Source organism: Erinaceus europaeus, chromosome 1 (genome assembly GCF_950295315.1).
Source record: "Erinaceus europaeus chromosome 1, mEriEur2.1, whole genome shotgun sequence".
Lineage (NCBI taxonomy): Eukaryota > Metazoa > Chordata > Mammalia > Eulipotyphla > Erinaceidae > Erinaceus > Erinaceus europaeus.
The window spans coordinates 137341241-137355186 of record NC_080162.1 but is presented as its reverse complement, the minus strand read 5'-3'; the positions used below and the strand labels follow the sequence as shown (position 1 = coordinate 137355186).

The 13946-nt window shown below is 39.5% G+C and overlaps 1 non-coding gene across 1 annotated transcript; it reads right to left on the bottom strand.

Moving 5' to 3' along the window:
* Window positions 1-761: 761 nt before the first annotated feature.
* Window positions 762-888, bottom strand: LOC132542850 (small nucleolar RNA SNORD22). The gene has a single exon (XR_009553819.1). It is a non-coding gene; the product is annotated as a small nucleolar RNA SNORD22 (small nucleolar RNA).
* Between the last annotated feature and the right edge of the window lie 13058 nt (window positions 889-13946).

The window sequence follows — 13946 nt, the reverse complement described above, 5'->3', positions numbered from 1 at the left end:
CTAAGCTTTTAGGACATTTAATATTTCAAAGAACAAGAACTTCCTTTGACAAAAGAAAGTTACAGAACAACTGACAAAGAATTCTTTGAAAACATAATTGACTTATTTTATTTTATTTGCCTTTAGGGTTATCACTGGCACTTGGTGCCAGCACTACAAATCCTCTGCTCCTGGTGGCCATTTCCACCACCAACCCCCATTTTATTGGATAGGACAGAAAGAAATTGAGTGAGGAGGGGAGGTAGAGAGGGAGACAGAAAGATAGATACCTGCAGACCTTCTTTGCAGCTTGTGAAGTATGCCCCCTGCAGGTGGGAAGTGGGGCTGGAACCTGGATCCTTTCATGGGTCCTTGAGTTTAGTACTATGTGAGTTTAACTGGATGTGATATCAAGTGCCTAGGGCTTGGCAAGAGGCAGTTTAATAAAGGCAAAGATTAGCTAGTTAAATCAGTGCCTCAGAATTTAGATTCTGATCAGTGGGCCTCTAGAATAGGTGTTACATGTGAAGAGTTAATACTCTTCAGTTTGGCCTGTCTTGACAGTTCAAAAGCTATTTCTGATCTTTTCCTTGTCCCTGGTTGCTAGGCCAGTGACTATCTCCTTACTTGGCCCTTGATTCTTTCCTTTTGACGTAATGAGTTTGGAGTGTTTAAATGGTGTCTGAGGGAGACACTTGTTTATTTCTCCTGCTATCTTATCTCCTCCACGTTTAGCTTCCATTCCAACCTTAGGCTGGAGGAGACATTTTTTTTTTTTTCTAATCCCTCAGACAGTTCCTTCTGGAATAGAATTTTCTCTTTTCTCCCAGCCAGTCCCAGTGGGTTCACCTTTGTAGGCTCTGGGACTAGGACAGGAGGTAAGACATTTGGGTGTTTTTTTCACCAGGATGGCGGAGAGAATTTAACTGCAAGAGAATCTAGTCTTGCAAGTAAAAAAAAAAAAAAAGATAAACAGAATCTAAAACACATTCAGTTACTTATAAGTAGAAAAGTTTCCTCAGCAAAATTTTATTTTCTTCACTGCCTTTTTTCCCAAATAGGTTAGCATGAATAGAAGTTGTCTACAAAAGGTGTTGGGTGGGGTTTGGGTGATAGCACAGTGGGTTAAGTGCACATGGTGCAAAGTGCAAAGATCAGCGGTAAGGATCTTGGTTCGAGCCCGTGGCTCTCCAACTGCAGGGGTATTGTTTCACAAGCGGTAAAGTAAGTCTGCAGGTGTCTATCTTTCTCTCCCCCATCTTCCCCTCCTCTCTCTATTTCTCTCTGTCCTATCCAACAACAATAGCATCATCATCAACAATAATAATAATAACCACAACAATGATTAAAAAAAAAAGGGCAACTAAAGGGGAAAAAAAAAACCTCCAGAAGAAGTGGATTCATGGTGCAGGCACCGAGTCCCAGTGATAACCCTGGAGGAAAAAAAAAATAAAAAAACGGTGTTTGCTTCTGACTGAAGCTTAGTAAAGACTACAGTGAAGAAGTAACCAGATAGGTTCCTACATTAGTTCTAGTTTTTCTATAAAGTTGCTACCAAATATTCCAATCTTGTTAGGTATACTCTGTATCCTCAGGTATAAACACTTTCAACTTCTTAGCTTATTAAGTAAGGAAGAATTGCTGTTATTATTACACAGAACAGTCATTTTCTTGTTATACATATATTTATATTAATATATTTCCAAGTACTGGTTTTTGTTTCATATATAATTCTCTTAGTTTCAAGTGATAGAAACCAAGTTCAATATACTTTAAATAGTGTACTGTCCTTTTATATAAAACAAGAGCCCTTTTAAAAAAATTATCCTTATTTATTGGATAGAGACAGAAATTAGAGGGAAGGGGGTAACAGAGAGGGAGAGAGGGATAGATAGAGAGGATGAGAGAGAGAGAGAGACTGAGACTTGCAGCCTTGCTTCACCACTTGCAAAGCTTTCCCTCTGTAGGGGGGGACCAGGGGCTTGAACCCCGGTCCTTTGCTCATTGTAACATGTGGGCTCAATCAGGTACTTCACCACCTGGTCCCACAAGAGCAATTTCCTTTAGCACAGCTGGATTCCATCAAAAGCTTGTGTTTGAGATTAACCTACATGAGTATCTTCTGTACTGAGAACTTCTTTTCTAACTACACAAAACAGTCTTGACAATGTTCCATTATGTCTAACTGCCCAGACTGAACTGTGTACACCCCCTAAGCAGATCTCTGTGATCCCAGGTAATTGACCAATTCTCCAAGCTCAGCACCAGAGGCTAAACCTACAGCTCTTTCAAGGCAGTGCAGAAGGGATGTGCTTCCCAAGGGAAATATTTTCATAACTATAATAAGTCATGGATTTGGGGAATGAAAAATAGAGATAAATGACTAATGAAATTAAGGGAGAGAATGCTGTTTATTGAATAAGGGATGAATTTCAAGAAAAAAGGAGATAGAAAATACTAGTGGTATGAATATTAAAGAGAGTGCTTTTGACATAACAGGAGGAGGTGTAACTGTAATATAATACCTACATCATAGATAAGAGCTTTTAAATTTTAAAAAAAATTTTTCTTCACTCCAGGGTTATGTTTGTGGCTTGGTGCCTGAACTACAAACCCACTGTTCCTAGCAGCCATTTTATCCTTCCCCCCAACCCCACTGAATTTGTAGGACAGAAAAAGTTGAGAGGGGAAGGGAGATAGGGAGAGAGAGAGACACGTATTGACTTGCCTTACTGCTTGCAAAGCACCCCCGAACAGGTGGGGAGCAAGGTCTCAAATCTGGGTCCTTGAACATAGTACTATGTGCACTTAACCAGGTGGGCCACTGCCCAGGCCTCAGAAGACAGTGTTCTTAAGCATACTGTGATAATTTACACTATACAACTTTTTTCTATTCATGAAATATAAGACACTATGAAGACATTTTCAAGAGAAAGTTGTGTTGTCCTTTCTGGTTCCTGCTTATTAAACATTTTTGTCCTGCTTCATATGTTAACTGTCTTTCAGACACCAAGTTGCAGATGTTACCATGATACCATCCTGACTTCCCTGAGCAGACAACATCACCAATGTGTCTTGGAACCTCACCTCTCCACTATGCCCAACCCCACTAAGGGAAAGATACAAACAGTCTGGGGGTATGGATTGACCTGCCAATGCCCATGTCCAGTGGAGAAACAATAGCAGAAACCAAAACTCCCACCTTCTGCATCCCAAAAAGGTTTTTGGTCTATACTCCGAGAAGGGGAGAAATGTTAAAGGAAGATGACCAAAGGGCTCTGAACTCCAATTCTATCAAGATCTAGAGAGAGAAGAGGAAAAAAGAAAGGACATTTGGAAGTAGTAATAAGTGTAGGTGTGACTTAGAAAAAAGAAGAGAAGGCAGGGCCATAGAGAATACGGAAAAATATATATATATAGATAGATAGGTAGTTATATAAATAGTCAACCCATATCTGTGACCTTGGGAGAACCACTACAGTTTCTAATGAAATGGATGAGGACACAGAACTCTGGTTTTTCAGGCAAAACATATTTTCTCTTCCATGATTTCTTTTCTAAGAATCCTTTTTTTTTCTATTAAGTTTCTTTTTGGCAAGGGATTAGGACTATTTGCAATAACACCACTGTAATTAACAATGGGGCAGACAGTTCTAACCAAAATTTATCAAAAATACTTATTTTGAAAATTATGAGCACTTATATGTATAGAAAATTGTTGTTTTCGACAGGCTATGTTGTTTTCGCCGGGCTGGCTTCACGGGCGGGTAACAGACGACCAGGGACTCATGGTTGAGCTGTAGGCAGTATCTCTTTATTCATGCAGGACGCAGTGCAATCTAAGCCGAGCTGAGCTAAACTAAAGGTACTGTAAAACTCACAATGCTGTCTTTATATATACTTGTGAAGTAGGGTGGAAACAGGATGTGACATAGAGAGGGTGGAGAGAAAAGTGACCGGTGAAAATCAGGGTGTGATAAAGAAGGGATCAGGGTGTGACAAGGAGGGGGGGTGGAGCAAAAACATATCATGAAACAGTGGGGATTGAACCAATGCCCTGGAGGGAGGTGCTTGTTAACAGCGGTTATGTAAATAGAATGAAGTGGTTATGTAAATAGAATAGTGTTAAGCAGGGGGGATTTAAACCAAATGAAACAGAAGGGGTCTCATGCATACCAACAGAAAATAGTATCAATCAGAAATTCACCCAGCTATTCATTAAAATAATGTGAGGGCACTTAAAAAATACTAATGACCTATCAATACCCTATCCCTAGTTACTTTACTATGATTAGTCTGGGAAAAGCTTGGGTCAACATTTATTTTATTTCTTTATTGAGAGAGTCCCAAGCTATGCTTTGGTTTATCTAAGGCCAAAGATTGAACCTAGGGCCTCACATATGCAAGCACTCTGCTTAAACTGCTGAGTATCTTCCTTGGTGACTTCACTTTCTATTTTTACTTTATTTATTTAATTTTTTTTGAGAGAGATGCAGAGAGAGAGAGAGAGAGACAGAGAGAGAAACACCAGAGCACTGCTCAGCTCTGGTTTATGGTGGTATGGGGGATTGAACCTGGGATTTAGGAGCCTCAGGCATGAGAGTCTGTTTGCATAACTATTATGCTGTCTCCCCCGCCCGGTGACTTCACTTTTAATAGTTTTCAGTCATTCTACTTTGCTTTTATTTCCACATAGCAATCCAAATCCTAACCTCATGAACTCTATTGTTGGCACATGGGCACATTTTATGAACTTCTTATTCTCTGTTCTCAATTTCTTCTTCATTTTTTTTTCCTTTTCCTGTTTTTTTTTTTAATCGATTTAATAATGATCAACAAGACCGTAGGATAAGAGGGGTACAATTCCATACAATTCCCACCATCAGAGTCCTATATCCCATACCCTCCACTGGAAGCTTTTCTGTTCTTTATCCCTCTGGGAGCATGGACCCAGGATCATTATGGGGTACAGAAGGTGGAAGATCTGGATTCTGTAATTGTTTCCCCACTGGACATGGGTGTTGGCAGGTTGATCCATGCTTCCAGCCTATTTCTATCTTTCCCTAATGGGACAGGGGTCTGGGGAAGTGGGGTTCCAGAGCACATCAGTGAGGTCATCCATCCAGTGAAGTCAGGTTGGCATTATGGTAGCATCTGCAACTTGGCTGAAAAGTGTTAAAATATAAAGCAGAAAAACTGTTTAATGGTCAGGAATCTAAAGGTAAGACTATAGCTGATGAGATTTGGGGGTCTCCATTTTGGAAAAAGCTAGTAGGTCTATTTTAGGTATATTCCAAGGGGTCCATGATTTTATTAATTTTTGCCTGAGTCCAACAGCTAACATGTAGGTGGGCCAAAGGGATTGTCAGGGGAGATGGTGTCAGAGTTAGAAATAGGACTAGAAAAAAAAAAAAAAGAAATAGGACTAGAAAGCTGGATCAGGGAAGAGAGTAGCTCCCAAGTATGGGAAAGGTATATAACTATTGTTAACTGTAAACCCCGTGAATTTGATCTGGGGCCCATATTCAGCACAGAGGCCTGTGTGACTTCTGCATCACTGCAGGTATGAGCTCGCATTCTGTAGTCATAGCTAGGAACATTCTAGGCTGCACTCATTGCAGGGCCCATCTTCCTCAAGTTGCACAGTATGTTAGCCCAACCTCCATTCAGAGAAAGGGGCAGTACCCACCAGTGTTGACCCATATTGAGGGCAAGGTCCTGTAGAAGCCCACAAGAGGGTCCACTATGCTGTTCCTGATGGAGATGACAATCGACAATGGGGAGAGGTATCTGCTAGAGATCTAAACTTACCATGTCTACATGGGAATCCCAGGATTCCCCAGCTAAGGCCCTGGATGATAGGGTGGCCCAGTAGTGACCAAAGGGCCATCATTAAAGTATGTTAGTCTCTTGCCTCTATCCAGCTTTTGTAGTCCTTTTCTTATCTGACAAGGTTAGCCTTGGAGTAATTGAGGGAAGTGAAATAGAAAGTAGGTGAGGAGGGTATCTTGGTCTAAGTTGGAACTATTTGATTGAGTACTTTATGGTACCTAGTACAAAAAGTGTTTTTCTTAGGTCTTTCTACTTGCTTGCTGCACTTATTGAGTCACAGCAAACTATTGTGCACTTTTGCTTTAAGGTATGTTCCCCCCCTAACTTATGAAATGTGTACTTATGCCCTGTCTCATGGGCCCTAGTCTATATCTAGGTACTAAGGCTTTGTTAGGAAGTGCACCACCTGAAATGGAATTAAGGAGTCTGATGAGCTAGGAAAGGTCTCACCAGAATAATGAAGTGGAAGGGTTGACATTCCATGCCTGGCATCTCTGGACACAATCCGAGGTGAGATGTATCAACATGGTATTGGTTGCACTGATTGGGTTGAGCTCAGCAGATACAGTAATAATTGGTAGGGATCAAGAGAAGTATGCAGGAAAACAAGCTATGCCCCAGAGGTTCCAGGAATGGGAGAAATATGGGTTTTATATAGAATCAGGAAGGTTCCTGCTGTCTTAGGGTTTGAGAAGACAATTGATAGTTATTATTGTAACTAAGTTATTTGGAAATTTAGTTGACTGAAAATCCTATTCTTAGGATTTTCTGTATCATGCAAGACCTCACTATGATTTATGTCATTTGATGCTACTTACACATAGCAGTATCTTATATAGTGACACAATCAGTTGCTTCTGATCTCCCTGGTCTAAGACTATAGGTGATTTAATATTTCAAATAAATAGTCATTATTAGAAATGTATTAAAAATTTAAGCCCACTGTTAAATTTCAATCAAGTTACCAATTTGAAACCTTACATGCTTAGATTGAAGGATTATATACTCAAAACTGGGGTCTACACATCAAAAAGTTTGAAACTTTCAATCTATTTTCCCTCTCATATTGATTAAATAGTGATTTATAAGTTTATAAATTAATAGGAATGTGTATTAACGCCGTTCCCACCACCAAAGGTCTGTGTCCCTACCCCCACCTTCCTATAGTGAAGCTGAACATCTACCCTCTACCCCCACCCAGAGATTTTTACTTGGGTGCCTACCCCAAACTCAGTCAAATTCTACGTTTCTTCCCCCTGTCTATTTTTCCTTCTCAACTTCTGTTTATGAGTGGGATCATCCCATACTTGTCTTTCTCTTTCTGACTTACCTCACTTAACATAATTCCTTCTAGCTATGTCCAAGATGGATCATAGAAGGTAGGTTTGTTATTCTGAATAGCTGAGTAGTATTCCATTAAGCATATATACCACAATTTACTCAGTCACTCAATCTGTTGTTGGACAGCTGGGTTGCTTCAGGGTTTTGGCTATTAAAAATTGTAATGCTGTGAACATAGGTGTATATCTCTTTTGTTTTTAATTAGGGAGGTTAATGGTTTACAGTAAATACTATTGTTGACACATGAGTAAAATCTCAATTTTCTGTGAAATACTTTCACTTCCAGCCTAGGCCCTTCAACACCATTATATATTAGGGATGCTGGGTCAATTTACTGTTGTTGGCTCTCTTTGCCCTAATCTAGCTTTCTAGCCCTATTCTCAACTCTGACACTATCTTCCCAGACAATATTTTTAGTTCACCTTCATGTTAGCTATTAGGCTCAGGAAAAAATTACTAAAGTCGTGAGTCACACAGAACATAGCTAAAATATACTCCTAAGCTTCTTCCCACACAAAGACCCCTAATTTTTAAAATTGATTTAATAATGATTGACAAGACCGTAGGATAAGAGGGATACAATTCCACACACTTCCCACTACCAGAGTTCTATATCCCAACCCCTCCATTGGAAATTCTCTTGTTCTTTGTCCCTCTAGGATCATGGACCCAGGATCACTATGGGATGCAGAAGGTGGAAGATCTGGCTTCTGTAATTGCTTCTCTGCTGGACATGGGCATTGGCAGGTTGACCCATACTTCCAGCCTGTTTATTTCTTTTCTCCATCTCTCTCTCTCTTTCTTTTCTTTTAATAATTTCTTTATTGAGGGATTACTGGTTTACAGTTGAAAGCAAAATATAATAGTTTGTACATGCATAACATTTCCCAGTTTTCCATATAACAATACAATCCCCACTAGGTTCTCTTCTACTACCATGTTTTCAGATCTCTTCTATGGTGAATATTCTGTTCATATGCTCTCTCCAGACTGTTTTTATCTTTCCCTAGTGAGGTAAGGCTCTGGAGAGGTGTGGTTCCAGGATACATTGGAGAAGTTGTCTGCCCAGGAAAGTCAGGTTGGCATCATGATAGCATCTGAAACTTGGTGGCTGAGAAGCATTAAAATATAAAGCAGAAAAACTATTTAATAGGAATCTAAAGGTAAGAATATAGCAGATAAGATTTTGGGTCTCCATTTTGGAAAAAGCTAGTAGGTCTATTATAGGTATATTCCAGCGGGTCCATGACTTTACTAATTTTTGCCTTAGCCAACAGCGAACATGTAGGTAGGCCAAAGAGATTGTCAGAAGAGATGGTCTCAGAGTTTGAAATAGGACTAGAAAGCTGGATCAGGGAAGAGAGTAGCTCCCAAATATGGGAAAAGTATATAAATATTGTTAACCCCATCGATTTGATCTGGGGCCCATATTCAACACAGGAGCTCATGTGACTTCTGCATCACTGCAGGTCTGAGCTTGCATTCTGTAGTCATAGCTAGGAATATTCTAGGCTGCACTCATTGCAGGATCCATTTTCCTCAAGTGACGAGTATGTTGACCCAATCTCCCTTTGGAGAATGGAGCAGTCCCTTCCATTGTTGATCCACATTGAGGGCTAAGTCCTGTAGAAGCCCACAGGAGCATTCACTATGTTGTTCATGATGAAGATGACCAGTGACAGTGGAGAGAGGCATCTATTAGAGGTATAGGCCCAGTATGTATACATAGGAATCCCAGGATTCTCTGACTAGGGCTTTGGATGATGGGTAGTCAGTAGTGGCTATAGAGCCATCAATAAAGTATCCCTAATTTTATCTGCTTTATTCCTACCTTTGGGTTCTTGTTGATTAAATTCTTTGTCCTGCTTTATATCTTAACTGTCTTTCAACCACTAAGTTTCAGATGCTACTATGGTATTATCCTGACTTCCCTGGGCAGATGACCTCACCACTATGTTTGGGAACCCCACTCTCCAGAGCCCTACTCCACTAGGAAAGACAGAAACAGGATTGGGGTATGGATCTACCTGCCAATGTCCAAGTCCAGTGGAAAAGGAATTACAGAATTCACAACTCCCACACCTTCTGACTCCATAAATGTTTTTGTTCCCTACTCCTAGAAAGGGATACAGAATAATGATGCTTCCAATGGAGAAGATGGGACACAGAACTCTGCTAGTGGGAAATGTATAGAATTTCATCCCTGTTATCTTACAATCCTGTTAATCATTATTAAATCACTAATAAAAAATTTAAAAATATATACAAATACAAAAAGTACTGTAAGAGAAGTAGAGGCAGTAAAGAAAATGAAATTATCTGCTTGAAGGATCGCCGGATCAATAAAAATATATACAAGAGTTCTTTAGACACAAATTCTTTTAATCCCCTTTTGTTGTCAGTTGACATTGAATGTACTTTTATTTTTCATAGAATCAGGTTCAGGTTATCTTGCTATGTAACACACCATTCTCAAATACTGAAAACAATGGCGGTCTCTTATGTCTGGTAGTGCTAGTGCTGAACACTGGCTTAGTTCTCATCCAGTCTTTCAGGAGATTGTAGCCCCATAGTGGTTGTGACTAAGTTACCTCAGTCTTCATGCTCGTAGGTTTGTTGCCTGGGATGGGTGCTGCTATAGCTGGGGCTCTTCAGACATCTTTTTCTGGGTCTTTATGGCCTTTCCAAATGCTCCAGGTGGCAGTCATTGTTTTTTATGACTTAGTTCTGCAAGTCATTTCGATTGTGTTGTATTTGTTAGGGTCTGAGAGTAAGTAGGTCCAGCTTATCTTAAATGAAAGGTGATTAGATTCTACTTCTAATAGAAGCAATGCCAAAGATGTTGCAGACATGTATTATAACCAGCACAAAGTCACACTTATTTTATGAAATTCTAGTACAGAAAAAAGAATCTATATAGTGCAGTCATGGGATAAGCCTGTGATTTAGGTCAGTGATAATCAGAAACAAAATTTGCCTTCCTTACTGCCATTTCAGAACTTCCATGTTAGCAAAGGCAATTTTATCAAAAGACAAAGCTGGAGGAATTACCCATCCTGATTTCAAACTATATTATATAGACAAAATAATATAGTGCGTTATTGACATAAAAGTCTCACAGACTTACATCACTGGGACAGAATAGAGAGCCCAGAAGTAAAGTCACATATTTACAGTCAACAGATCTTTGACAAAATTAGCAAGAATCTCAAAAGGGGATTTGAGAATCTCAATAGTATTAGTAACATGGAATATTTATAATCAAATGAATAAAATTAGATTCTTATTACATCATATACAAAAAATTAAAATGAATGTAAAACCATAAAACATAGAGGAAAATAATTGGAAAACTCTTGTGGCATTGACCTTGACAATTACATTTTGCATTTAATAATAAAAGCATAGGCAATAAAAACAAAAAAGTGAGTCATTTATCAAACTTTTTTCCTTTTTTAAAATATTTATTTATTTATCCTCTTTTGTTGCCCTTGTTTTGTTTTTTTAATTGTTATGTTATTATTGTTGTTGTTATTGATGTCATCGTTGTTGGATAGCACAGAGAGAAATGGAGAGAGGAGGGGAAGACAGAGGGGGAGAGAAAGACAGACACCTGCATGCATACCTGCTTCACCACCTGTGAAGTGACTCCCCTGCAGGTGGGGAGTCGGGGGCTCTAGCCAGGATCCTTAAGCTGGTCCTTGCACTTTGTACCAGGTGTGCTTAACCTGCTGCACTACTACCTGACTCCCTATTTTTCCTTTTTTTTTTTTTTTAAAAAAAAAGCATATATTTAACTTAATTTTTCTTATTATCTTTATTTATTTATTGGCTAGAAACAGCCAGAAATCGAGAGAGAAGGGATGATAGAGAGGGAGAGAGACACAGAGACACTTGAAACATTGCTTCACCATTCACAAAGCTTCCCTCTGCATGTGGGGACCAAGGGCTCAAACCAGGGTCCTTGCATATCATAACATGTGTGATTAACCAGGTGCACAAACCACATAGCCCTTGCTTTTTCCTTTCTTTCTTTCTTTCTTTCTTTCTTTCTTTCTTTCTTTCTTTCTTTCTTTCTTCCTTCCTTCCTTCCTTCCTTCCTTCCTCCCTTCCTTTCTCTTTCTTTCTTCCTTCCTTCCTTCCTTCCTTCCTTCCTTCCTTCCTTCCTTCCTTCCTTCCTTTTTATAACAAAGGAAGCAAGAAACACAATGAAAAAGAAATCTGTGGACTGGGTAATGTTTACAAGTGAAATCTAATAAGAGGCCATTATGCAAAGTATATAACTCATGTACAGTTTACTAGTTAGATTAATAATTTGATTATAAAATCACAGGGGACCTGACTAGAAATTTTCTTAGGGAGACAGGGATATGAAAATATTCTAGGTGCCTAATCTGAGAAAGGCAAATCAAAGCCACAATGAGATATTCTCCTTACTAGAATAACTGTTCTGAAAAAGTTCTGGGCCAAAAAGATAACTCATATGGATGATAGTGATTATTTCGCCATGTATAAGAATTAGATTCAAGCCAAATCCCTGTCACAGAGAAGGTAGCTTTAGTGCTCTGTTAACCTTTTTTCTCTCTGTCTTATTCTGGAAAAACAAATCAGTCACATGGTCCAGACAAGAGCCCCTGTGCTGTGTGGGAAGTGCTAGCATAGAACCAGGGGAAACTACAATGCTGTGGTGTCTTTCTATCTTTCTCTCTCTCTTCTTTAAACTGGAGCACTACTCAAGTTTGAGTGGTGCCTGGGATTGAACATGGGACCTTGAAACATCAGGCATGAAAGTCTTTTGCATAACCATTATGCTATCTTTCCTGCCCACTTCTCTATGTCTGAATGGACAAAGTGAGCTTGGTGTAGTGAAATTGTGCATGCATGAGGCACAAGTGAGCAAAGAAAAAGTGTTGGCAATTACCTTTTCACCCAGCAATCCCACTCTTGAGCATTTTTCCAGTGGATACTTAAACACTAATCAGAAAGGATATATGCACCCCTATGTTCATAGCTGCATTATTCACAATAGCCAAAGAGTGGATGAAGCCTAGATGTCCATCATCAAATGACTGGCTATAGAATTATGGTATGTATATTCCTTGGAATACTACTCTGTAAACACACACAAAAAATGATATTATGTGCTTTGGGACAAAATGGATGGAACTAGAAGTGATTATGTTTAGCAAAATAAGTAAGAGAAGCAAGACAGCTACCAGATGGTTCTACTCATAGGTGGAATATAGAGATCTGATTTGCAAGAATTTGTCACACCAAAAAAAATCCAAAGAAAACAGAAGCAAGCATAAACTGTTTGTAAAACTTGTGAAAACTCTGGTGGCTATCTTTGTGATCTGGAAGTGTGGGGATACAGATCTTTGGTGGAGGGTGCAGTATGGAGCTATTAGAAATTTTTGAAAAAGCTGAAGAACAGAGTTTGAAAAAAGGAGCAAGGACATTTGGTGATGTCTGCAACTTCAGGCCCCAGAGACAAGTTGGATGGCTCCCTTCTCCAGCCTTTCCACTCCAGATTCCAGGCCTAAGTTAAGCAGTGTGATTGGCCAATTGCATTAAACAACCTGTGCTAAGCTTCCTCTCAGGAGTGCACCTGGGTTAAGCCTGATTGACCAACTGGGCTAGATTGCCTGGGTTAAGCAACAGGATTGGCCATGAATTTAGTAATTTTTGCCAGATTCGGATAGCTAACATTTGGGTGAACTAAAAATATTGTCTGGGGAGATGGTGTCAGAGTTGAGAATAATACTAGAAAGCTGGATTAGGGCAGAGAGTAGTTCCAAAATGTGAGGAAAATATATAAATACTATTAACTATTAACCCCATCAATCTGACATAGGGCCCATATCTATTCATATTTAGCACAGGATCCTGTGTAACCTCTGCATCCCTGTCAATCTGAGCTCACAGTCCATTGTCACAGCTGGGAACATTCTAAGTTGCACTTATTTCAGGACCAGTCTTAACTCGACTGGCAGGATAAGTTAACCCAGCTTCCCTTCAGAGAATGAGGCAATCCCTACCATTGTTGCTCTACATTGAGGGCAAGATACTGGAGATGCCCACAAGAGGGTTGATAATGATGTTCCTGATGGAAGTGACCAGTGATAGTGGAGAGGGGGACCTATTAGATATCTAGGCCATCATATCTATATTGGAATGCAAGGATTCTCTGACTAGAGCCCCAGATGATGGGGCGGCCTGGTAGTGGTCTTCATTAAAGTATGCCAGGCTCTTGTGCTTATCTAGCTTTTATATTCCTTGCTTTATCTGATAAGACTAGACTTAAAGTGATTGAGGGAAGTCAAGTAGGCAGTAGGAAAGAAGGGTGGGTATCTAGGCCTAAGTAGTGACTATTTGATTAAGTACTTTATGATGTCTTTTTTTAGGTCTTTCTACTTGCTTGCTACACTTACTGAGTCTAATTCTACTCACTGCAGATTCTTGAGTACTTTTACTTTAAGGTATATATTTTCCCCTAACTTGTGGATACACATGCACATTAACCCTATTTCTTAGGCCCTGATTCATATCTAGGTTCTATTACTTTGTTAGGAAGTGCACCATGTGAAATAGGACTAGGGAATCCCACGAGCTAGGAAATGTCTCACGAGAGTATTGGAGCTGAAAATTTAGTGTCCCAGGATTGGCATCTCTGGACACAGTTTGAAGTGAAACATGTTGAACTGGCACTGGTTGCATTGAGTTGGTTGAGGTTAGCAGATGAAAGATCAAATAATAGGGGTATCAAAAGAAGCATGAAGAAATACAAGCAAAGT